This window comes from Puma concolor, chromosome A2 (genome assembly GCF_028749965.1).
Source record: "Puma concolor isolate L17-30 chromosome A2, mPumCon1.1.hap2, whole genome shotgun sequence".
Lineage (NCBI taxonomy): Eukaryota > Metazoa > Chordata > Mammalia > Carnivora > Felidae > Puma > Puma concolor.
The window spans coordinates 100727399-100755155 of NC_141668.1; the positions used below are offsets into that span (position 1 = coordinate 100727399).

General features: G+C 38.2%; 1 protein-coding gene and 1 pseudogene across 2 annotated transcripts in view; one reads left to right on the plus strand and one right to left on the minus strand.

The window, feature by feature from the left end:
• Nucleotides 1-27412, plus strand: part of LOC147583370 (uncharacterized) — a 29823-nt gene extending 2411 nt beyond the window's left edge. The window contains exons 2-5 of one of the 2 annotated variants that reach the window (XM_086697062.1): nt 1543-1630; nt 2493-2695; nt 23591-23625; nt 26938-27412. The gene's annotated coding sequence lies outside the window, so the exon portion shown is untranslated. Of the gene's footprint in view, nt 1-1542; nt 1631-2492; nt 4848-23590; nt 23626-26937 lie in introns of those variants that run through there. The other variant, XM_086697061.1, reaches the window with a different exon arrangement.
• On the minus strand, nt 1352-1996 carry LOC147583371 (CDGSH iron-sulfur domain-containing protein 1 pseudogene; annotated as a pseudogene).
• Nucleotides 27413-27757: the final 345 nt, after the last annotated feature.

Genomic DNA, 27757 nt, shown 5'->3' on the forward strand with positions numbered 1-27757 from the left:
GGAAACAGGCTCCAGGCTCCGAGCCATCAGCCCAGAGCCCGACGCGGGGCTCGAACTCACGGACCGCGAGATCGTGACCTGGCTGAAGTCGGACGCTTAACCGACTGCGCCACCCAGGCGCCCCTCTTCAAGGCTTTTAAATGCAGAAGGTGTGAGTCTTCCTCCTGCAGGAGATAGGTTGCCCTGAGACGGTGAGTGGGGCTACATGATGGAAACTTCTAAATAGCGTGCATGTTGGCCGGGGGGCTGGGGGAGCAGGTGAAGGAGCATCTACTGAATACATGTGAAGGCCTGAGGTTTTGTTTGTTCGTGTTTTGATTTATTAAATACTTATATTTTTATTTTATTCTTCATGTGCATGTCATATGACAGGCTTTTAGACTTGTCCATGTTCCTAAGCCCCTGAGTGAGTCCTCCAGTCCCTGCCAGAGCCACCCAGGCCTCCATGATGAAGGCCTTTCCTCTGGGTGGTACAAGAGGAAGTCCCAGTAAGCAGGCCACCAAATTCCCTTCTTCTACCCTGCAAATCCCTCTTGAGATTGCCCTCCACTCTGTCCATCCATCAGGGTCTGGGTTGTTGGCTTGTTGGGGAAGAAACAGGCTAGCCCAGGGGGTACAGAGGAGGGATTTGTTTGTTACCCCCATTCTCGATACATAAGATGGTTCCTTCCAGCTGCAAGCCATATACAGACACTACATGTGCTTTATACCCCTAATTTAGGATAAATTTGATCCCTTAAGCCGGCAACTGGTTCTCAAAGTATGATCAGGAATCTTTTGGGGCAGCTGTGAGGCCAAAAATGTTCTTTTTTCTCTTTTTTAAAATTTTGAGAGCAATTTAACATGTTAACTTCAACCTACAACTATCTTCTAATGCCATTATTTGAAATATAAAGAAACAGATCCTCACAGAACTAAAATAATTCACAAGCCATGAGGTTGTTTTTCCTTTTTTAAAAAAATTAAACAACTTTGTACCATGATGTAGCAAATAAGGTAAATGTCATGAATAGGAAAGCTGCAGTTTGCAATATACCCCTGGGAGGGTATTAGACCAGGGCAGGTGCATTGCACAGAACTGGTGGTGGCCCCTGTAGCATAAAGAACACAGTCGATAACATAATAACTTTGTATGGCCAGAGATGGTAACTATACTTATCATGGTGAGCATTGCATAACGTATACTATGGTCAAATCACTATGTTGTGCACCTGCAACCAATGTAACATGTGTCAGCTATACTTAAATAATAAAAACTAAAACACACACACACACACACAAAACCCAAAAACCAATTAGGTAACATCATGAAAAATTGGTTTTCAGTCTCAAAACTATCCATTTAAATGTCTTATCTCTTCCTGATTAGAGGTCTCATATTGTCCCCAGTTTCTTCGTTGTGTTTTGTGTGCAGTACCTCACAGGATGGAAATTCGTGGACCACCAACAATGGCAGTACCCATTGGGCTTGTCTTTCTGGATGTGAAGGTGTGCGGTGGCTTTGCTGCGATGATCTTGAACATAAAATCTTTTGTAAACTAGGTAAACCATGGCAGCTGTCTGAGCAGCAACGGGGACTGCTGAAACCCATCCAGCTGGTACTCTGCGAGTCAGACTCATCGCTTGCGAGGTGTGTGACCGGACACTGAGCGCCCTGAGCACTCAGGTAGACAGTGGAGTCCAGCAAGAAGAACTCTCTTCTATTATTTGCCTTTTTCACTACCATTTTCTCCTGAGTGTACAATGGGGTTTTCTAGAGGCAACGTGATATAAGACGTCATAGCAGATTTAATAGAGAAGCAAGTATGAGAGTTCAGTTAATCTCTCTCAGTCAGGTGTAAAGAAATTTGTAAAAATGTAAAATGAGGCCACTTCCATCGTGTATATTATTTTGGTTTTGAAAGTAGTTACCTTTCATAAAAATATGTTGCCTACATTAACCTATAGTATGTCATTTATTATGTTGCCAAACTAATAAAGAATTAAAAATGTTCAGGATTAATTTCTAAATTGGTACCTATTAATAGATATTGTCCATACAAAAATTCTTTGGGATTCTCAATAAATTTTAAGAGTGTAAAGGGATTCTGAGACCAACAATTTTTTTTTCAAATTTTTAAATGTTTATTATTTATTTTTGAGAGAGAAAGAGAGAGCATGAGCGAGAGAGGGAGACACAGAATCCAAAGCAGGTCCCAGGCTCTGAGCTGCCAGCACAGAGCCTGACATGGGGCTCGAACCCACGAACAGTGAGATCATGGCCCGAGCCAAAGTCAGACACTTAACCAACTGAGCCACCCAGGCACCCCCTGAGAAGTACAGTGTATGAGCTGCTGCCTTCAGCAAGCTGTTCCATTAGGGATATTTCATTTCAGAGATACGGAAAGTTCATAGCAGTCCAACACGTAGATGAATGCTGCAAAGTGTGCCTGGCCGAGAGCACTTACATCACCCGCTAATGTTTCCTATTTCCTGTTGTCTTTTTTTACTAGGCCTCCCTGTGACAGCTCCCATATGTTGACATCATCCATATACTTTCTTGCTTTGTGGGACTCAATTTATGACTGAAAGGTGATGATCAAAGAAAGGCTAGGCATCTCTTCAAACATGCCAAAGGAGAGTTAGAAGATGCCCGAATGTTGTGCCTAGTCATGGATATTTCAAGAGATTTAAGGCTTCTGCTGGAATTCAGAATGTAAGTGGGATGCTATGTTTACACTTTTTATGCTTATCGTTGTAGAATCCAAAAGCATTTTTGATTTTTACCAAGTTTGGGTTCTGTAGGCATTCCCGGGAAGAAAAGATGGCACATTGGAGAGCATCTTTTGCTGTTTTTGTCCCTGTGACAGCTGTCAGCGTGGGGTATCTGTGGCACGGCCCCTGGTGGCCAAGCACAGGGCCACTGTTCTCCTCAGACTTGGTGGGGACTGTTGAAAAGGTGCTTACCAGAGGAGGGCGTGGTCATCCTCGGAAATCTCTGAGTCAAAACAGACAGTTCCATACTCTTCCATACTCCTTTCCTCGGTAGGATCAAAATCTATCATGACTGTCCAAAATATCTAGTTTGGTTTCTAGGCTTAGGAACCTAAGCCCTAAGGGCTTAACTTGTTCCAGACTAAGGGATAGACAGCAAGACAAAAAGGAACCCAGAAATTGGTTAGATCACAGGGAAGGTTAGGAAGGAGCAAGAGGCATCGCTGAGGAATCACTGCAGGACTCAGTCTGGGTACCACACCTCACACAGGCTCCTGAGGAACATGAGGTCAAGACCTAAGGTGGAAGCAGGAGCTGAACTTAAAACACTGTGCTTATGGGGGCACCTGGGTGGCTCAGTCGGTTAAGCATCTGACTTCAGCTCAGGTCATGATCTCACTCACTTCCTGTGAGTTTGAGCCCCGCATCAGGCTCTGTGCTGGCAGCTCAGAGCTTGGAGCATGCTTCAGATTCCGTGTCTCCCTCCCTCTCTGCCCCACCCCTGCTCGCGCTCTGTCGCTGTCTCTCTCAAAAATAACTACACATTAAAAAAATTAAAACAACAACAGCAACACCAACACTGTGCTTATGAAAAGCTAGTAACTGGACTTCATATGGGAGATTTAGACCCAAGGTTGTGGTAACATTGCCGTCTCCACCCTAGTCTCTTGTTGAAACCATTCCTCAGCTGTGCTTCTGGAACCTGGCCTTAGGAGAAAGGCCACACTGAGAGCAGCATGCTCAGGGACAAGCTCATCTAGAGCACCCGAGAATATAAGAGACATAGGTATTTACTCAGGAAATTAAAGGTACAGTAGGGATCTCACTGCTGGGGTTCAGATATCTCTGAGAAGGTCTGGGGACTTGTGGGCAGCCCCCAAACCAGGCTATTTACAAGAGTTGGTCTTCTCTTTATGTCCTGGGAGCCTGATATAACCATCTGGCCCAGGAACAAAGCCTCAGTTGTGTGCAGGCATGGTGTGATTCTGAGAACAATGTGGGATTGGAGCTTGTCCTCAGCTCAACCTGCGATGGGTGGTAGGAAAAGAGAAAGGCACACGGAAGGAAAGATGGGTTTTGTGGAGCCTGTGCATTTCCCCCTTCTTACTACAGACCAGGCACAGCCTGTCAGACAGCAGAGAAAGTGCAAAATAGAGGCAGCACCCAGGGAGCAGAATTATTCATAAACATAGGAGATGTACCATGAAGACTCCCATATGTTCCGGTGGGGATCAATGAGCCAGTGACCTATTCATGTGACCTTATTCATAAGCTAGGGGGATCTGCCCCATGGTACTCAGAGCAATTGCAGAGATAAGGTCTTTCTGGGAAAAAATATGGTATTTTTTGGAAATGAGTAAACTGTAAGATATCTTCTATACTCAGATGGCTGCTCTGCCTCCATCTAGTTGATTATTTCCTGAGCTCTTCTCCATGCAAGAAACAGGCCTCTCCTGATTGCAAGCTGAACTTCATTTAGGACAGTGTCCCCCCATTAACCCCCCACCCCCCACTACCCTTAATTTATGAAGAAAGAGTTGACTGACTAGTTAACTCTCTGACTTCCTAAGCAAATAATGACATGGAAAGATTCCCCTCCTACCCTATGCATTGTACGATTCCATTTATTTGAACTGCCCAGAATAGACTAATCTATAAAGACAGAAAATAGACTAGTGGTTGTGTGGGGTTTAGGAGAATGGAGATTGGGAAGTGATGATTAGGAGGTATGAGGTTTCTTTGTGTGGTGTTGAAAATGTTCTAAAATTGGTTGTGGTGATAGTTGCAAAACTTTGTGATATACTAAATCCCAGCAAATTGTAATTATATGATAAATGAATTGCATCTCAATAAAGCTGTTATACACAAAAAAACAATGGAGAGACTGATAGCCAAGTGCTGGAGAGCAGCTCTGATTCTACTCTCTAAAAATATAGGTGAAAGAAAGGACTGTTCTAACTTGCACTATGTGAGGTAGAGAGTCTCAAGACACCTGGGCTCCATGTTGGGACACAGATTTACTATTGGTTATTGTACAGAAAGAGGGCTCTGGGAGTGGGTATTGCATGGCATCATTCAAATGGGCTCTGATATGGCCCCCATGAGACCTGGCAAGGTGACCAGAGGAAGAGAGGGAAAAAGATAAAGAGAAAAGACAGAGATAACATAATACCTCCCTAGGCCCTTCATCAGAATTTTCTAAGTTCCTCTTTTATCCTAGGATTGGGGAAGTCTGGCAGTGCCATCAGGGTAGGGAGCCCCAAGCCCTGAAAAAGCTCTTTCCTTCAGAGCACTTGCCCCGGCAGGGTACAAACCAGATACACCAGCAGCTCCAGGAGTAGTATCTCTGGGGTTTTCCTAGGGTCTCCATGCCTGACCCAGATTCTAAGAGAGTGGCCTGGAGAGTGATCAGGCCACAAGAATGAGGCTGATATATTTGGGGTGATTTATGTAAATAGTGGCCCTGTCATCTTCCCAGGGCTAAGGTATGCCTTCTCCAACCTCAGAAATAAGGTTAGTAGAGGAGGAATGTCATGTGACTCTGTCACAGACAATACATGCAGTTAACTGATCTTCAACAGGGGTGCCAAGAATACACAAGAATACACAATTTCTCTTCCAGAAATGGTGGTGGAAAATGATATCTACGTGCAAAAGAACAAAGTTAGATCCTTGTCTCCCACCACACACAAAAATCAACTCAAAATGATCAAAGACTTAAACATAAGACCCCAAACTGTGAAACTCCTAAAACACGGAAAAACCTTCATGACATTGATCTTGGCAATGGTTTCACCAGTGTGACACCAAAAACCAAGGTAACAAAACCAAACATAAGCAACTAGGGCTATATCAAACTAAAAAGCTTCTGTACAGCGAAAGAAACAATCAGCAGAGTAAAAAAGGCAGTTTATGGAATGGGAGAAAATATTTGCAAATCGTGTATCTGATAAGGGGTTAATCTCCAAAATATACAAGGAACTCCTACAACTCAGTAGGAAAAAACTAATAACCTGATTAAAAAATGGACTAAGAACTTGAATAAAATAGTCAAATTTTGTAGAATCAAAAAGTGGAATGGTGGTTGCCAGGGACTGAGGGAAGAGGGAAATGGGAATTACTAACCAACAGGCATAACGTTGTAGTCAAGCAAAATGAATAAGCTTTGGAGATCTGCTGTACCGCTTTGCACCTATAGTCAACAGTAACATATTGTGCACTTAAAATTTGGTCAAGAGGGTAGATCTTGTTAGGTGTTTTTTTTCCACCATAAAATAAAACAACAACAAACAAACAAAAGGTATATGGTTCAGTTACATCACCCTATAATTTGTGTTATTGTTAACATGTTTATATCATCTATATATGTTATAAACACAATACGGTGTTCATCTTTAACGTATGTCTTAAAATATTAATAAATATAATTAGAAAAAAAATCAAACTCTTTCCTCTGCTGGGAACAGCAGCCGAAATCTCTATTATTTTCATTTTCAGCTGTTACTTTTTTGCCGGGTTCCCTGGAGTCTCCCCATGCACGTGTAGCGTAGCAAATCAGCCAAGAAATGGGCAGAATTTACAATCAGATTTGGGGGTTTATCCCCTCTATGTCTCCATCTTGTCTAGGATTTCTTCCTTAACTTTCTATCTGCTGGCTCTGCCAGCCCCCGAATTTTGTCATCTGACATTTTAAGTAAGTAAGGCTGAGGCTTTTGGCTGCCTTGAACTGCCTGCGGACTGAGGAGACCCTTCAGGCCAGAAGCTGCATAACTGCAAATCTCTTGCTTAATGGGCTTTCTGATTTTCGAAGAACGATTGCACTCCAGTTTCTGCCTGCTTTGCATCATACTCCAGAGCCTGTACGCTTTTGTCTTTTTAAGTTTTTTTGTTCAGATTTTATAATAGTGAAAGAGTTACAGTCTGGCAAAATCATTCCCTTGTAGCAGCCAGAATTCCTCTTAAATATGATTCTATAGCAAGATTTTATACAGAATTTATTTTACCAGTCCACTATTAGACATTTAGTTGTTTCTGTTTGCTTTTGAAGAAAAAAATAACAAGAAGATATTAATGTGGCTCAGTTGGTTAAGCGTCTGACTCTTGGTTTTGGCTCAAGTCATGATCTCACAGTTCGGGAGTTTGAGCCCCGCATTGGCAGTGCAGAGCCTGCCTGGGATTCTCTCTCTCTCTCTCTCTCTCTCTCTCTCTCTCTCTCTCTGTGTGTGTGTGTGTGTGTCTGTCTGTCTTTCCCCCTGCTCATACTTTCTCTCTCTCTCTCTCTCTCTCTGTCTCTCCCTCTCTCAAAATAAATAAACTTAAAAATAAAAAAAGAAGATATTAATGGCCACCAACACGATCATGTGACAGTAGCACTGCATTGTCCAACTTTGGGTGGGGCCATTCACACTGTTGTCTTTGAAACGTCCCCGGAGCAGAATTGAGGATGTGTTTAGCACCCTGAAGAGCTGTGCTGTGCTGTGGCCACGTCTAGGAGCCCCTGGGGTCCTGTCAGTGAAAAAGAGGGTATGAAGCACTTGAGGATGCCAGTAAAATTATGAGTTGAAGCCTTGGAACTAAATAACATCTTTGTTGTTAATCATGAAATTACTAGGCATGCCCTTATTGGGCTGTCTACATCTTGTGTTGCTGTGGAAAGCATGGATTGCATATGGTATTAAATTCACAGGATGTTTTCTTACACTCATACCTGCTTTGTGCTTAGGTTCTTTGGTCTATCTGAATCTCTTTCACCTTCTCTGAACCTTCAGCCTATTCCTTCTTTGTTGTCCCCAATAATCAGCTCCAGGAATTAGCATAGATCTGTGTAAGTGCAGAGAGTGGCACCTTGACCACAGGGCATGTTCGAAGACTTGTGTAACAAAGAAGAGATGAGAATGTTGTTGGTTTTTAAAATTTATTTCTATTTATTTATTTATTTGTTTATTTATTTATTTTGAGAGAGAGCGTTCTCACGAAAGAAGGGCAGGGACAGAGACAGAGGGAGAGAGAGTATCCCAAGCAGGCCCTGTGCTCAGCACAGAGCCCAACGCGGGGGGGGTGGGGAGGGCTTGAACTCACAAACCTTAGATCATGACCTGAGCTTAACAGACTGAGTCACACAGGCACCCCAAAGAGAATGTTCTTTATTGCTGATTTACATTTAAGAACTCTCTTGCTGGATAGTTCTTGGCTTAAAAGAGAAAACATCTTCATGAAAAATGACATAATTATAGTTTCTTTGCTGAACTGGGTATTTTAAAGATTCTAATTTTGATTGAGAGAACTTTGGATATAATAAGAGTTTAAAAATTACATTTACTTTTCTTTTATTCCTTCCTAGAATAATATCTTGATTGACAATTTATATATAAGGCTATACAAGTAAGACAATAAAACATCTATTGCAAAGGAAGGAACAGAAGGGAGGGAGGATGGGAGAGAGGGATGAGGGAGGGAGGAAAAGAGGGAAGAAGGGGTGAGAGAGTGAGGGAAAGAAGAAGAGAAAAAGACAAAAAAAAGATGAAAGGAAATGATGAGCACTGGGTGTTGTGTGTAGGTGATAAATCACTGAATTCTACACCTGAAACTGATATTACACTGTGTGTTAACTAACTGGAATTTAAATAAAAACTTGAAGAAGAAAAAAAAAGGACGGAGGGAAGGAATGGAAAGAAGGTACCTCGTGTGGGTGTCTCAAATGACTAAGCTCCTTCTGGATGAAGTCAGTTGGGGTCCCATAAGCCAAATCTTTTCAAATGAGTGTTAATATTATATTCCTACAAGTGACTAAATTTTAGAATGTTAATCTACAGACACAGTTTGGGATCTTTTATCTGTCCATCTGTCAGGAAAAGAATTGGCAAGGGTAGGGCTGACTCACATGATGGTAACTTCTTCTAGTCTTATATTATTTCCCTGGCAATATGAATATCATGGGCATTCTATCTGCTTGAGTAGAAAGTCTCCCTATGCTCTTTTTTTTATTATTATTTTTAGTAAACAGTGTATACCCAGAATTCATATCAGGAGGTTTCAGTTCTTAAAAACGATTGAGTATTAACTAAGATTGGTTCCATCTATACTGTGTCCCATCAAATGTGGGATTCATCCATCTCCTAGTACCCGGTTAACAAAGATAGATAGCCCAATACACCACAGCCAGATTAATGAAAAAGGAAAATTGTAGATTGGCTATCATGGATCTCATTAATGTAAAGTTTGTCGTTACCACTACCAATACATGGCTACCTATGGCTTTCTTGGGTTCACAGATCCTTCAGATATTTTATTCGTGGATAGTGACATGATAACCTGGTGATATAATGAAAGCAGGCAGTGCAAAGCCCCAAGGCTGGCTGAAAGTTGTACATTCTGACAAGGGTTTATTTAAGTCTAAAAACTAGTTTCCATTAAGTCTTAAAAATATTTTCCCATCAACATAACAATCCACATGTACCTTTGTGGAAACATGATTAGGAAGACAGGAAAATTGAACCTACTAGTATGATCTTGACCTGATTTCTGAGATATTTATCTATAGAATCTTCAGCTCATACGCTTATAATGTTTTTGTTATCTTTCAGCGTCTTTTAGTATGTAACACTGAGATGTATCCAGATGGATCTGGGGGCTCCTGACATATTTGCATCCTACACGTCCTCTTCAGGTTCAGCATCAGTATGTCAGTTAAATGCCTACAACATATAAATCCAATAACTTAAATAGGCACCAGGTGAATCATTAAGCGTGTAGGCTCCAGAGTCTCACTGAAACTCTGTTCCTTACTAGCAGTGAAGATAACTTTGAGCAAGATACTTAAACCTTCTGTGCCTTAGTGTTCTCATATTATTAATAATTACTATTAATAATGATAATAATAGTAAGGGTTAAATGAGATAAGGCTTTTGAAGCCTGGTAGGCTGCTTACTGTATACACAGTAAATGCTCAATAAATAGCAATTATTGGTATTATTAATATATTACTAGGTAGCCTATTTTTTCAAACTCTTTGATCACCTTCAGACGTTAAAGCAATCCAGATGTTAATGTAGTCCTATTATGTTGCTGTTTGGGCTCTGTTTAAGAAACTGTTGCCAACTCAAGGCCATGAGGCTATTTTCATGTTATCATCTGGCAGCTTTTTCTTAAACCTTTAATATTCATATATATAACCCATCTGGAATTATTTATGTGTATAGCATCAGTAGGGACAATTTTTAAGTTTTTCCCCATTGGATATCCAACTGACCCAGCATTATTGCCTTTACTCATTATTCTATCCTGCCAACTTTGTCAGAAGTCAAGTATGCATGCATATGTGAATCTGTTCTTGGTCTCTCTTGTTTCCTTTGGTCTATTTGTCTATCCTTTTCCCAATACTATTTTAACTATTGTTACTTTGTATTAAGTCTTAAAGTCAGGTAGGAAAGTTCTACCACTTGGTTCTTCTTCAAGATTGTCTTGGTATTCTAGGTGATTTGCAATTTCATACACCTTTCAGAATCTGCTTGTCAATTAAAAAAAATAACTTCTGGAATTCTGACATTTTTATAATTCTGAGTCTCAAATCCCTCACATACATCTATATGCTTATTTAGATCTTTTAAATTTTCTCTTAATACTACTCTATGTCTTTCTGTATAGAGATCTTACATATATTTCATTGGATTTATTCCCAGGCTTTAAATTTTGATGATATGATTTTTATTTTTTTGAGGTATAATTGACATACAACATTATATTAGTTTCTGGTGTACAACATAATGATTCAATATTTATATATATTGTGAAATGATCATTACAAGAAGTCTAGTTATCATCTGTTACTATACATATTACAAATTTTTTTCCTTGTGATGAAAACTTATAAGACATCACTAAGAGTGTAAGGTTAAGCCATAGGCTAGGAGAAGATATTCGTAGTACATTAAACTGACAAATAACTTATATCTAGAATATATAAAGAAATTTTACTTTTTGAAAAAGACAATACAGTAGACCAGATATTCAAGCATCCCAAAGTGACACTTCACAAAAAAAGGATATTGAAGTGACTAATTAATAGACAAGTGCTCAACATCACAAATGCAAATTAAAGTTGCACAATGAGATTCCATCGCACACCTAGCAGAAAGGTAAAATTAAAAAGAATTTCCATACTAAGTGTAGGCAAGAATGTGAAGTAACAAGGAACTCTCATGCAACATGGGTTGTATTTCATTGGAAAACTGTTTGGCAGTAACAGCTAGAGTTGAATTTGCACGCATCCTATGATCCACCATTCCACTAGTAGGCTTAGCCCACACAAATGCCGGCACGAACTGAAAGACATATATAGGAGCGTTCCTATTAGCATTATTTGTAAAGCTCCAAACTGAAAACAACCAAAATAGCCATCAATTTTAGAATGGATAAATTGTGGTATAGTTGTATGTGATACAGCTGAAAAATGGCCTCCCAAAGATATTAGGTTTTAATCCCTGGAACCGTAAATGTTACCTTGTGATTAAGCTGAAGCTCGTGAGATGGGGAGACTATTCAGGGAGGTTGTAAATGCGACTAGTACCTTATAAGAGGTAAACAGAAAGAAATTTAATATACACCGTAAAGGAGAATGCAGAGTGACCCAGGAAGCAGAGACAGAGTGATGTGGTCATAAGCCTACAAATGCTTATAGCCACCAAATGTTGGGAGAGGCAAAGAATGGATACTCCCTCAGTCTCAGAAAGAAATGCATCTCTGCTGACACCTTGGTTAAGGCTCAGTGATATTGACTTTGGATTCCTAGCCTCCAGAACTATAAGAGAATAAATTTCTGGCATTTTAAGCCACTTTTTTCTGGTAATTCGTTACAGCAGCAGAGGAAAGGAATACACTATAAAATGAAATACTATAAAGCAAGAGAAATAAATGAGCTTCTCTACACACACCAACATGGATGAATCTCAAAAATGTAATTCTGAAGGAAAGACAACATACTTATGATTCCACTTACATAAAGTTAGAAAGTAGTCAGTACTCATCTGTGATGTTAGAAGTCAGGATGGAGAATGCCTTTGTGGAGGGAACAGTAACTGGGAGGAGCAGGAGTGGGTTTCTGGGGTCTGGGAAATGTTCAGTCCTTTTATATGTAGGGGTGTATACACCTTGTGATGATTCATGAAGCTGTAATCTTATCACTTATGCACTTTCTATATGTGTGTTTCATTCAAACAAAAATTTATTAAGAAAAAAAACCCACCTAAATGAAATCTGATCCAGTTGTACCTGATATGAGCCTTCCCTGTCATCTCCTCAGGGACTGTGGCTCAAGGGCTCGGGGGGGGGGGGGGGGCTGTGTGGCCGCATCTGTACCTTAACCTGCCCCTTCCCTTTGGACCTACCCTGCTTTGGATTGTTTCAATCTGACTCTGGTGGCTTCTCTGCTATGCTGTTCTCTATATAAATGGGATGTGTACTTTACTTGGGAGGGGCCAGCCTTCAACTTCACTCAGGACTACCCTTTATCACAGAGTATTCCTTCAAAGGGGGGCTGCTGTTCTTCTGATAGTCACACCAACAAGTCCAGGTCTACAACATCTGTTCAGGGTGGCACTTGCCCTATTTGACCCTTTGCCTGGGTGACTCTAGGGCTCCTGCTGTCCTCTGGCATCCAATGGAATGCCTTAGCTTCCCTTTTTGTCTCCAAGATCTTCAGAGATCCAGGATAGATGGAGAAGTAACTTTGTCCTGTTCTCAGGCGCATTCCACAGTGGGCCCTTCTCACCTTGTTGGCCTGGATTACTTTGGCAAACTTCATACCAAAGAAAGCATCAACCAGGGAGAGAGAGACCAATATTTTTTCAGGTGATTATAATTCCCATAAATGATTCTTCTAATACTTCTCTCCTCTCTTGGCTTTGGACGGGAATAGATTGGCAAGAGAAGCACTTTCTTCTTTTCTGTAGAAGGAGAAAGGAGAAGTTCTCTCACCATTAATGCTGGAACTCAGGTAACTCACTAACCAATCCACCCCAACTCTTCCTGAGGCTACTCCTTCGGGTGAGGCTGGTGGAGAGATGCAGTTGAGAGACAGTCTCCTTTTTCAGTCCTGGGGGCAGGGTTCAATATCTGAGCTGGACTGTGGTGGGTATACTCAGCATCTTCCTATCCTTGGCATTAAACCTTAGTCATTAATTCTGGGACAAATAGAAAAGTCCCACTTGGTTTGTTATACCAAGGTCCACTCTACCAATCTTTGCAGATATGAAACTAGAGCCAAGCTCAAAAACTAGAGCCAAGCTCAAAAACTAGAGCCAAGCAAAGAATTCAGGCAATATTTTTTCCTCCTGAAGGATCTAAGGATACTTAGAAGATTGGCTCCAATCCTTGGTAACCTGTACTTTTATAAACTCGTATATTTTTGTCTGCTTGGACCCCAACTATAGTTGTAACTGGATAAACAAGCTACATTTATATTCCTTGATCCTTGGAAGTTTACTTGTAACTGAGAGTAATAAACTTTCATTGTAGTATTTTTGATTCTAGCCTTTATGACTGTTACAAAGTGATATTTCATTGTAGTTTTAAAGTTGCATTTCCTTAATGATTGGAGATGTTGAGTATCTTTTCATGTGTCCCCGGGCCATCTGTATGTTGTCTTTGGGAAAATGTCTATTCAGGTCCTCTGTTCATTTTTAAATCATGTTATTTGGGTATTTTTTGATGTGGGTCATATGAATTCTTTATATATTTTAGATATTAACCCTTTATCGTATATATCATCTACAAATATCTTCTCCCACTCAGTATACTGCCTTTTCGTCTTCTTGGTGGTTTTCTACACTGTACAAACACTTTTTAATTAGATGTAGTTCCAATTGTTTATTTTTGTTTTGCTTACCTCATCTCAGGAAATGTATCTTGGAAAATGTTGCTACAGCTGATGTCAAAGAAATTATTGCCGGGCACCTAGGTGGCTCAGTTAGTTGAGCGTCTCCCTCTTGGTTTCAGCTCAGGTCATGATCTCACAGTTCGTGAGTTCAAACCCTGCATTGGGCTCCATGCTGAGAGTGTGGAGCCTGTTTAGGGTTCTCTCTCTCCCTCTCTCTCTCTCTGCTCCTCCCCTCCTCATGCTTTCTCTTTCTCTCTCTCTCAAAATAAATAAATTCATTAAAATAATTATTGCCTATGCTTTCTTCTAAGAATTTTATGGATTCAGGTTTGATATTTAGGTCTTTCTTCCATTTTAAGTTTATTTTTGTGTATAGTGTTAAGAAAGTGGTCCAGTTTTTGTTTTTTTGCAGGTAGCTGTCTAGTTTTCCCAGTATCATTTATTGAAGAATGTTTTACCTCATTGTATACTTTTGCCTCCTTTATCATAAATTAACTGACCATATATGCATGGGTTTATATCTGGGCTATCAGTTCTGTTCTACTAATCTCTGTGTTTGTTTTTGTGCAGGTACCATGATGTTTTGATTGTTATACCATTGTAGTATATCTTGAAATCTGGGAATGTGATACTTCCAGCTTTGTTCTTTTTTGTTAGGATTGTTTTGGCTCTTTGGGATCTTTTGTAGTTTCATATAAATTTTAGGATTATTTGTTCTAGTTCTATGAAAAATGCTGTTGGTAACATGATAGGGATTTCACTGAGTATGTAGAATGCTTTGGGCAGTATAGACATGTTACAATATTGGTTCTTCCAATCCGTAAGCATTGTATACCATTCCTTTTCTTTGGATGTTTAGTTTCTTTTAACAATGCCTTAGTTCTCAGAGTGCAAGTCTTTACCCCTTTGGTTGAAACCATTCCTACGCCCAAATGTCCATCAACTGATGAATGGATAAAGAAGATGTGGTGTGTGTGTGTGTGTGTGTGTGTGTGTGTGTGTGTGTGTGTGTACTTGGCAATCAAAAAGAATACGTGGATGGAACTAGAGTGTATTTATGCTAAATGAAATAAATCAGTCAGAGAAAGAAAAATATCATATGATTTCACTCATGTGGAATTTAAGAAACAAAACAGATGAACATATGGGAAGGAAAGGAAAAATAAGATAAAACAGAGAGGGAGGCAAACCATAAGAGACTCTTAAATAGAACAAACTGAGGGTTTCTGGAAGGGAGGTGGAAGGGGTGATGGGCATTAAGAAGGGAACTTTTTGGGATGAGCATTGGGTGTTATATGTAAGTGATGAATCACTGGGTTCTACTCCTGAAACAAATACTTCACTGTATGTTTACTAACTTGAATTTAAATAAGTTAGAAATAAATAACAAAAAAATTATTCATAAGCATTATATTCTCTTTGATGCTATTGTAAATAGGATTGTTTTCTTTATTTCTCTTTCTGCTTTTTTGTTATTAGTGTATAGAAATGCAACAGATTTCTGTATATTGATTTTGTATCCTGCAACTTTACTGAATTCATCTATTAAATATAATAGTTTTTTTGGTGGAGACTTTAGGGTTTTCTATATATAGTATGTCATCTGCAAATAGTGACTTTTACTTCTTCCTTACTAACTTGGATTCTCTTTATTTCTTTTTCTTGTCTGTTTGCTATGGCTAGGACTTCCAGTACTATGTTGAACAAAAGTAGTGAGAGTGGACATCCTTGTCTTATTCCTGATCTTAGAGGAAAAGCTCTCAATTTTTCACCATTGATGATGATGTTAGCTGTGACTTTTTGTCATATATGGCATTTATTGGTAAGGGTGTAGAGAAAAGGAAACTCTTATTCACTATTGGTGGGAATATAAGTTGGTACAGCCACTATAGCAAATAGTAGGGAGGTTCCTCAAAAAATTAAAACTAGAAATACCATATGTTCTTGTAATTCTACTTCTGGGTTTTTACCCAAAGAAAATGAAAACACTAACTCAAAAAGATATATGCACCCCTATGTTCATTGCAGCATTATTTTCTATAGCCAAAATATGGAAGCAACCCCAATGTCCATTGATAGATGAATGGATAAAGAAGATATGGTACACACACACACACACACACGCATACACACACACACACTGCAATATTAGTCAGCCATGTAAAAGGATGAGGTCATGCCATTTGCGACAACATGGATGGACCTAGAGGATATTCTGCTAAATGAAATAAGTCAGACTAAGAATAACAAATGCCATATGATTTCACTTATATGTGGAATTAAGAAAAACAAAATGAATAAATAAATAAACAAAAATCAGAATCAGACCTGTAAATACAGGGAAAAAAGTGGCGGTTGTGAGAGAAAAAGAGGGATGAGAGGGATGGGCAAAATAGGTGAAGAGAAGTAGGAGATCCAGGCTTCCAGTTATGGAATAATTAAGTCATGGGAATAAAAGGCACAGCATAGGGAATAAAGTCAATGATACTGTAATAGTGTTGTATGGTGACACATGGTAGCTACACTTGTAGTAAGCATATCATAACGTATAAAGTTGTTAAATCACTATGTTGTATACCTTAAACTAATGTAATATTGTGTGCCAACTATACTCAAAGGGGAAAAAAAGATGTGTATATATACATAACGTAACATTACTAAACCATAAGAAGCAGGAAATCTTGTCATTTAAAATATGGATGGACCTGGAAAGTATTTTGCTATGTGAAATAAACCAGACAGAAAAAGATGAATTACCATATGATTTAATCTATACTTGGAATCTAGAAAATAAAAGAAAGAAACAAACAACAACAACAAAAAAGGAGAAATAGACTCATAGAGAAAAAACTGATGGTTGCCAAAGTGGAGTGGGTTGGGGATGGTGGACAAAATGAGTGAAGGGGGTTAAAAGATACAACCTTTCAGTTATAAAATAAATAAGTCACTGGGATAAGTATAGCATAGGGAATATAGTAAATCATATTGTGATACACTTATTGTGGTGAACATTTTGTAATGTATGTAACTTTTGAATCACTGTGTTGTACACCTGAAACTAAATTTAATATTATATGTCAACTACAAATGAAAATTAAAAAAAAAATTTAAAACCCTGGTTTTGTCTGCCTTCATCTATATTCTTACACTAAGAAGATAAAACCTTTATTTTTTTTTTTGATTAATGGATTTTTAGCAGTTTTAGGTTGCAGAAAAAATTAAATGAAAAGTACCCAGGATACTTGTATAATCCCTTAACTCATCAGCCCTACAATTTCCCGTATTTCTAGCATCTCACACTAATGTGGTACATTTGTTGCAGTTGATGAACCAATGTTGTACATTATTATTAACCAAAATCCATAATTTACTTTAGGATTACTCTTGGTGTTGCACATTCTATGGTTTTTGAAAAAGTGTAATAACGTGTATTCATCATAAGGTATCATACAGAATAATAGTTGCACTGCCCTAAAATCCTCTTTATGCCATGTCTTCATCTCTCTTCTGCTCTCTCCTTCCGAACCCTGGCAACCACTGATTTAGTTAGTGTCTCCATGGTCATGCCTTTTTCAGAATGTTATAGAGTTGGAATCATACAGTATGTAACCTTTTCAGATTGGCTTTTTTATTTAGCAATATACATTTAAGATGCCTCCATGACTTTTCATGGCTTGATAGCTAATTTTTCTTTACTACTAATATTTCATTGTCTAGATGGACCACAGTTTATTTAACCATTAATCTACTGAAGTAGATTAGATTCCAAAGTTTGACCATTATGAAAAAAGCTGCTATAAACATCTGCGTGCAGGTTTTGTGTGGAGATAGTTTTCAAGTTCTTTGGGTAAATGCCAAGCAATGTGACTGCTGAATCATATGGTAAGAGTATATTTAGTTTTTTAAGAAATTGCCCAAAGTAGCTGCACATTTTACATTCCCACCAGGGGGTGTGTAATTGTAACTGGTTGTTTTAATTTGCATTTCCTGAATGACATATAATGTGGAGCATCTTTTCATATGCTTATGTACCATCTGCATTTCTTTTTTTATTCGAGTATAATTAACATAGAACTTTGTATTAGTTTCATGTATACAATATAATGATTCAACAATTCTATACATTTCTCAGTGCTCCTCAAGATAAGTGTACCCTTAATCTGCTTTATCTATTTCCCCTATCCTCCTTCCTATCTCCTTTCTGGCAACCACCAGTTTGTTCTCTATATTTAAGAGTGTGGTCTTTTGTTTGTCTTTTTTTTTTTTTTAGTTTTTGTTCATTTATTTTGTCTCTTAAATTTCACACCTGAGTGAAATCATTATCTATTTGTCTTTCTGTGGCTGACTTATTTCACTTAGCTTTATACCTTCTAGGTCCATCCATGTTGTTGCAAATGGCAAGATTTCATTCTTTTTTATTACTGGGTAACATCCATACTATATATACACCATATCTTCTTTGTTTATTCCTCTATCATTGAGCACTTGAGTTGCTTCAATATTTTGGTTATTGTAAATCATGCTATAATAAACATAGTGATGCATTTATCTTTTTGTATTAGTGTTTTCATTTTCTTTGGGTAAATACCCAGTTGTGGAATTACTGGATCATATGGTAATTCTACCTTTAATATTTTAAGAACCTCCATATTGTTTTCTGCAGTCACTATACCTATTCATATTCCCACTAATAGTACGTGAAGTTTTCTTTATCTCCACATCCTCACCAATCTTTTTTATTTCTTGTATTTTTGATATTAGCCATTCTGACAGGTATAAGATGATATCTGATTGTAAATTTACTTTTTATATTCCTGATGGTTAGTGATTCTAAGCATCTTTTCATGTGTTTGCTGGCCATTTATATCTCTTTGAAAAATGTCTATTTAAGTCCTCTTCCCATTTTAAAGTGTTATTATTATTATTATTATTATCATCATCATCATTATGTGTATGTGTGCATTGCATGAGTTCTTTATATATTTTGGATATTAATCCCTCATTTGTCTATCATCTACAAATATCATCTCCCACTCAGTGTACTACTTTTTCGTGCACTGTGCACTGTGCAAACACTTTTTAATTAGATGGAGTTCCAATTGTTTATTTTTGCTTTTGATTACCTTGCCTCAGGAGATGTATCCAGGAAAATGTTGCTACAGCTGATGTCAAAGGAATTACTGCCTATGTTTTATTCTAGGAATTTTATGGTTTCAGGTTTCACATTTAGGTCTTTATTTTGAGTTTATTTTTGAGTATGGTGTAAGCAAATGGTCCAATTTCATTCTTTCACATGTAGCTGTCCAGTTTTCCCAACACCTTTTGTTAAAGAGACTGCCTTCTTCTCATTGCACATTCTTGCCTCCTTTGGCATGGACTAACTGACCATATTATCCTGGTTTTATTTCTGGACTTTCAGTTCTGTTCCACTAATCTATGTGTCTATTTTAGTGCCAGTGCAACCCTTCTTTGATCACTTCAGCTTTGTACTATATCGTGAAATCTGGAATAGTGATACCTCTAGCTTTTTTCTTATTTCTCAAGATTTCTTTTGCTATTCACGGTATTTCATGGCTTCATATAAATTTTAGTATTATTTGTTCTAGGTCTGTAAAAATTGTTGTTGGTATTTGGATAAGGATTGCATTAAATTTGTAAATTGCTTGGTTCTTCTAATTCATGAACATGAAATATCTTTCCATTTGTGTTCGTCATCTTCAATTTTTTCCCACTAATAGTGCAACAATTTCTTTTGTTAATGTTTTACCATTTTTAGGCTATAGGTCTTTGGTTAATGTTATTCCTGGATATTTTATTATTTGGGTGCAATTATAAATGGGGTTGCTTTCTTAATTTCTCTCTCTGCTACTTCATTATCAATGTATAGAAAATGCAACAGATTTCTGTATATTGATTTTGCATCCTGGAACTTTACAGAATTTATCAGTTCTATTAATTTTTTGGTAGTCTTTAAGGTTTTCTATTCTTTTTCATGTCTGATTACTTTGGCTAGGACTTCTAGTACTATGTTGAATAAAAATGGTGAGAGTGGACATCGTTTTCTTGTTTCTGATTTCTTTTTCATGTCTGATTACTTTGGCTAGGACTTCTAGTACTATGTTGAATAAAAATGGTGAGAGTGGACATCATTTTCTTGTTCTTGATCTTATGAGAAAAGTTCTCAGCTTTTCACCACCTGAATATGATGCTCACTGTTGGTTTTTCATATATGGCTTTTATTATGTTAAGGTATATTCCCTATAAACCTACTTTGTTGAGAATTTTTTATTGCAAATGGATGTTGTGCTTTGTCCATTGCTTTTTATGCATCTATTGAGATGATCATATGGTTTTTATCCTTTCTCTTATTGATGCAATGCATCATGTTGATTGAGTTGTGAATATTGAACCACCTTTGCATCCCTGGAATAAATCTCGCTTGGTTGTGGTGAATAATTTTTTAATATATTGGTAGATTCTGTTTGCTGATATTTTGTTGAGGATTTTTGCATCTATGTTCATAAAATACATTGGCCTGTAGTTTTCTTTTTGGAGTGTCTTTATTTGGTTTTGACATCAAGATGATGCTGACCTGGTAGAATAAATTTGGAAGTTTTCTTCCCTCTTCTATTTTCTGGAATTGTTTGAAGATAATGGGTTGTAACTCATCTTTAAATGTTTCATAAAATTTACCCATGAAGCCATTTTTCCCTGGATCTCTGTTTTTTAGAAGTTTGATTACTCACTCAGTATCATTGCTAATAATCAGTCTCTTCAAGTTTTCTATTTATTTCTGACTCATTTTTTTTTGTTTTTTGTTTTCTGTTTTTTGTTGTTTATTTTTTAAATATTTATTTTTGAGGGACAGAGAGAGACAGAGTGCAAGCAGGGAGGGGCAGAGAGAGAGGGGGACACAGAATCCAAATTGGGCTCCAAGGTGTCAGCACAGAACCCAATGCAGGGCTTGAATTAATGAGCTGTAAGATCATGAACTGAGCCAAAGTCAGAAGTTTAACCAACTGAACCACTCAGGAAGCCCTCTGACTCATTCTTGGAAGGTGATATGTTTATAGGAATTTATCCATTTCTTCTTGGTTGTCCAACTTTTGGGCATACAATTTTTTATAATATTCTCATTATCCTTTGTATTTCTGTGGTGTAAGTTGTTATATCTCCTCCTTCGTTTCTGATTTTATTTAAGTCATCTCTCTTCTTTTTTGATGAGTTTAACTAAACATTTATCCATTTTGTTGATCTTTTCAAAAAACCAGCTTCTGGTTTCATCAATCTGTTCTATTATTATTTTAGTCTTTGGTTTCATTTATTTCTACTATATATTATTTTCTTCCTTCTACTGGCTTTGGGCTTTGTTTATTCTTTTTCTAGCTCCTTTAGCAGTAAATTTAGGTTGTTTATTTAAGATCTTTTTCTGCTTCTTGAGTAGGCCTATATTGCTATAATCTTTTTTCTCGGAATAGTTTTGCTGCATCCCAAGTATTTTGAGTTGTTGTTTTAATTTTCATTTGTCTCTCTCTATTTTTTAATTTCCTCTTTGATTTATTAGTTGACTCATTCATTGTTTAGTAGCATATTATTTGGCCTCCACAGATTTTTGTTCTTTCCAGATTTTTTCTTGTGATTGATTTTTAGTTTCATACCATTGTGGTTATAAAAGATGCATGACATGATTTCAATCCTTTTGCATTTATTGAGACTTGTTTTGCAGCCTAATATGATATGTTTTTGATAATGTTTCACATACACTTAAAAAGAATTTATATTCTGCTCTTTTTGGATGGAGTGTTCTGAATATATGTGTTCGGTTCATTTGGTCCAATGTGTCATACAAAGCCATGGTTTCCTTGTTGATTTTCTATTTGGATGATCTAGCCATTGATATAAGTGGGTTGTTAAGGTCCCCTACTATTATTGTATTACTGTCAGCTTCTTCCCTAATGTCTGTTAATAGTTGCTTTATGTATTTAGATCCTACAATGTTGGGTGCATAAATATTTAAATTGTTATATCTTCTTGTTCAATTATTCCCTTTATGATTATGTAATGTCCTTCTTTGTCTCTGTTACAGTCTTGTTTTAAAGTCTATTTTGTCCTATTTAAGTATTGATATCCCAGTTTTCTTTTTGCTTCCATTTCATAGTAAATGTTTCTCCATCCCTTTGCTTTTAACCTGCATGTCTGAAGTGAGTCTCCTGTATGCAACATGTAGATGGATGTTGTTGTTGTCATTGTTATTTTTATACATTTATTCATTCTATGTCTTTTGAATGGACCATTTAGTCTACTTACATTTGAAGTAATTGTTGTTGGTGTGTACTTATTGACATTTTGTTACTTTATCTATGGTGCTTTTGTAGGCCTTTGTTTCTTTCTTCTCTTGTTCACTTCTTTTATGATTTTATGGCTTGCCTAAGTAATATGCTTGAATTTCTTTCTCTGTATTTATTGCATATCTGTTACAAGTTTTTGATTTGTAGTTACCATTAGGCTAGTATATAACATCTTATGCACATAGCAGTCTATATTAAATTGATGGTCATATAAGTTTGAACCCATTCTAAAAGCACTAAATCTTAATCCCTTTTTTGTGTGTGTGCATATAATGTCACACTTTAAATCCTTTTATTTTGTGAATCCCTTGGCTGATTTATAGATAAAATTGATTTTACTCTTTCTGTGCTTTAACCTCCATACTAGTTTTAAGTGAATAATCGACTACTTTTGTTATATTCATATTTACCTGTGAAATTTTTTTCTTTCCTTGTAAGGCTGGTTTAGGAGAGATGAACTCTTTTAACTTTTGTTTGCCTAGGAATGCTTTTCTCTCTTTCTATTCTTAATGATAACTTTGCTGGATAGAGTATTCTTGGTTGCCGGTTTTTGTCTTTCAGCTTTGAATATGTCATGCCACTCCCCTCTGGCTTGCAAAGTTTCTGTTGAAATATCAGCAGATAGCTTTATGGTTTTTTCCCTTGTATGGAACTGTTTTCTTTTCTCTAGCTGCTTAAAAATTTTACTTTTTATCACTATCTTTTGCCATTTTAATTATTATGTGTGTTGGTGTGGACCTCCTTAGGTTGATTTTGTTGGACACTCTCTGTGCCTCTTGGATCTAGAAGTCTGTTTTCTTGCCCAAATTAAGGAAGTTTGCAGCTATTATTTCTTCAAATAATTTTTCTCTCTCCCTTTACTCCTCCTTCTCCTTCTGGGATTCCTATGATGTGAATGTTATTATGCTTGATGATGTTGCTGAGTTTCCTTAACCTATCCTCAATTATTTTTATTCTTTTTTTGTTTTTGCTGTTCTTTTTTTTTTGGGGGGGGGGGGAGGTCTTGGTTGTTTCCCATTACCCAGTCTTCCAGTTTTCTGATCCATTCTTTTGCCTTCTCTAGTCTATTAATGATTCCTTCTAGTATATTTTTTTAAGTTTTTTTTTAACATTTTATTTTTACTTTTGAGAGAGAGAGACAGAGCATGAGGGGGAGAGGGACTGAGAAAGAGGGAGGCACAGAATTGGAAGCAGGCTCCAGGCTCTGAGCTGTCAGCACAGAGCCCAATGCGGGGCTCGAACTCACAAACTGTGAGATCATGACCTGACCTGAGGTCGGATACTTAACCGACTGAACCACCCAGGCACCACCCTTCTAGTGTATTTTTAATTTCAGATGTTGAGTTCTTCATCTCTGATTGGTTCTTTTAAAATATTTTCTCTCTCTCTTTTCAAGGTCTCACTGGGATTCTCCATTTTTTCTCAAGTTCAGTAAGTACGGATCTATACTATAAGGCACAGATAGATTTATGATCTATAAGGCATATTGCTTTTCTCCATTTCATTTAGCCCATTTGCTGGGGCCTTGTCCTTTTCTTTCATTTGAGACTTACTCCTCTGTCTCCTTATTTTGTCCAACTCTTTGTGTTTGTTGTTATGTATTCAGAAAGTCACTTATGTTTCCTAATCTTGAAAGTAGCGACTTTATGAAGAGGCTTGTTCCCTGTAGCACAGTGTCCCCTGTTCTCCAGAACTAGACATTTCAGGGGTGTCTCCTATGTAGGTTACATAATGTTGTGGCTGGGCCTCATTTGTTTTTAGTTCAGTCAGCTACAATGACCCATTTTGCCTGTTGTAGGAAAGTTTTGCTTCCTATGCTGTGAAGGGGCCAGTCTGGAGCCATCATGGGCTTGTAGTTGAGCATTTTCAGCAGTCAGACCAGATTCCTGTCCTCAGTCCCTTTGCTGAGGTCACTCTCCCTGTGTGGTCCCCTGAGAAGCTTTAGTTGGTGGTTAAAGTCTGCACACAAACCAGATAATTGCCTCCAATCCATCTGCCCAGACTGCAGTGACCCTGAACTTCAGAGTTCCCTCCCTGTGCTACCCCTGAGAGGTTTTTGTTGATGGGCAAGGCTGACAGTCAGATCAGATACCTGCCCCTACAGTCTGCTGCTGCAGACATACTGATCAGTAGGGCACTCTCTGTACTGCCAGTTGTAAGGTTTTCCTGAAGGGATGCAATCAAATTAGTGTGTGTAGTTATCTTTCTCTCTCCCCAGAGAAGAAGTCACTTTGGAGTGGTGCTGGTCCCTACTATTACTACTTGTGGGATGAGAAGGGAAGGAGCTGCTCTGGAGGTACTCCAGAGCTGGTGGGGCTGGTTGGATAGGGTGGATCCACAGGACAAAGCAGTACTGGGCCACATGTGTTAACAAGACAGCTGGAGAGTGTTTGCACTGGTCCCCACAGGTGTCCTGTTGTCTAGGATGGGGACAGGAGGAGGGAAGTGGTGCCCACTAGATATTTTATTCTTGAAGTCTCCTAAAGATCCTTGTATCTCCAACCCCTATTCTGAGATTAATAAATATATCTCCTTCAAGTATACTCCACGCGCTTTTCAAACTGCTGCGTGTATGCTGTATCTCAGCGGGTTGTTATGCTTTCTCTTTAAAGGGTGGGGACCCAAGTCCCCATCTTCCAGAGCCAAGCCTCCTGATTTTTAAAGTACTTGCAGATAAGCCCTGCTGGTTATAAAAACACACAAAGTTAAACCCCTCTGGTTTTCAAAGCCTAATGTTATGGGGATTCATCTTCCCAGTGCAGAACACCTGTGCCTGGGATGTCTGGTGTGAGGTCTGCTTCTCCCTTTCTTTGTGCTTGTGATGTCACTCCCGTTTGTGGTTTGTCTCATTGGCAGTTTGATTCCAGATCACATCTCCACCACTCTTGCCATTTTTGATGGGACCTCCTTTCTATAATTGCCTGCTAGTCTTTGGGTCATTTTTCAGGTTGGGTGCACTGATGTGGCTATTATCTAGATGTGTCCCTAACATGAGGTGAACTTAGGATCCTCCTGCTCTGCCATTTTTTCCAGTGACTTTTTTCATGCCAAAACTTCCTTCTCTCTAATCAAGTATATGATGCCCCATCATTATCCACTAATTCTATGGTTTGCTGGAATTCACTCAACTCAACATGCTGCTTAACAATGTTATTTATCCTAAGATATAGAAAATCATTGCAGAAGATACTTGGATTAATTTTCTCAACCTCTGTTGGATCTTCCTTCTATTTGAAATAATTGCAAAGCTAAAATTACATTTTTCAAACTCTTCTGGATAAGAATTGAATTATGCCAATGTGATACAGTAGCATGAGATTTGGATGGAAGGAAATTTGGTGGAGACCCCCCCCCCCCCCTTTTTTCAGGTCTTGGCCATTGCTACTGGCAAACAAGATTGGAAATGTGAGGTTTCTGGGCAGCCACATCCCTGTTTTCCTCCTTGAGCTTTTGAGAAGACTAAAGGTGGTCACTGAACTGGCACTTTTTCTTTTTTCCCCAAACTTTTATGGTTGTAAAATACATATAACAACGTTTACTATCTTAACTATTCTTAAGTGTACAGTTCAGAGGTATTAAGTACATTGATATCGATGTGCAGCCATCAATCACCACCACCCATCACCAGAACTCTTTATCTTACAAAACTGAAACTCATTAAACAATAAATCCTCCCTTTCTCCATCCCCCCTCCCTATCTGCTGGAAACTACAATTCTGCTTTCTGTCTCTATACTTTTGACTATTCTAGGCATTTCCTGGTGGTTCCTATTCTACCATCTTCCTAGAATCCTTTCAAAATGCCCTATTTTTGAGAACATTATTTTCATTATTCTTCAGTTGAGAAGAACACATTATGTTATGGGGAAGTTCTATTACCTCTAGATGAAAAAGGGAGGTGGTGTGTGTGCTGGTTTCTAAAGAATGCACAAGAGGGTGGCAATTTAGAACGAGTTGTCTTGTATTTACAGTTCCCACAGATACCCAGAGCCTCCTTCAATTTTGAATCAAAAAACGGCAGGTACATGACAGCCAAGCATATAGAAAATGATTATGATTTGAAGAATTTGTTCTCTGCCCTGAGCAAGTGACCTTGACTTCCTTTCTAATATGGTAGTGGTGCCAACAGTCCTGATTAGTCCACTTGGGTTTGGTATCGTTTTATGCTTTTGAGATAGAACGCATATGGAGTTTATGGCAATAGTTCACAGTTGGCTGGAATGTTTGAAGACACTTTTGAATGGAGGAAACATAGAGATTAAGCAGGATTAAGGGACACATACCGTGTGCTGAGGTACCCAGAGACTAATACTAATGGGAAACTATCAGGCCAACATCCAAAGTGGCAATGGGAATGGTGTTATGAGAGCCTGCATGAAAACTAGAGTTTTGGAAGAAAATCTATTCATAGAATGATGCATTCCCTGCCAGGAACATGCCAAAGCAAGGAGAAAGAAAATGTGTCTTTGGCCTCTCTCTCTCCTCCCTTTCTGAACTTTAGTCAGCACCTCTCATTGGCCAAACCATTCAGAAAGCCAGAGGGTAAGCACAAAGCAGAATAGAAGAAGGTGTAGAATTAAGGGGTTACGGCCAGAGAAGAACAGAATATAACCAGCACAGATGTTGTCTCTTCTACAAGAATAGCACAAAGGATCCAGATCACTGAAGAAAAGCCCATCATTTTGTAGATCACACTAGTCACTGTCAATTTGCCCTTTGTTCAAGGTCTTTTGGTTCCTTGCAGGTGGGGCTTTCCTCTGCTTCATTCTGTGCTATGGGGTTCTCGTATAGGTTCTTGACCACCTCAACAGTGACGCCCGTTCCATTCTCCCCACGTTCATCCTATGACTGCTCCTTTCTGATCTCCTGCTGACTTTCCAGGAAGACTAGTCCTGCTATTTGAGGGTCTACAAATTAAATGAAACTATCTATCCTTCTCAGTTAGTCTGGGAATAAACTTTCAATAAAATTGATCATGGAAAATTTATTTACTACACTTTTAAAGCAATTGATTTCTCATGACAAAAATCTAGAAATTCAGAGTTTATTTTTTTGTTGTTAATTCTACCAAGTCAAGAGTTCTAGATTTTAACATGATTCTTTTATCAGGTTTATAAAATATCTAACAAACATTTTTCTGTGTGCAGTATATTGTTGCCAGTATTTTGTATCGATTATTTCTGCTGGTGATATTAATTATAATTTGGATGAAAGACTGAGACTTTGCATTTATTTATTTAATAATCTGTAAGAAAGTATATACAATTTTGCCCAAGAATTTCAGAACTGCAGGGGCACATGGGTGGCTCAGTTGGTTGAGCGTACAACCTTGACTCAGGTCATGATCTCAAGGTTTGTGACTTTGAGCCCCACATCAGACTTGCTGCTCTCAGCATGGAGCCCATTTCAGATCCTCTGTCCCCCTTCTCTGCCGCTCCCCCACTTGTGAGCGGGCACTTGAGCTGTCTCTCTCTCTCTCAAAAATAAACATTAAAAAAAAGAATTTCAGTACTGCAATATTTTTGATGATTAGTCTAATATTTTACTAATTCAGTTTTTACATG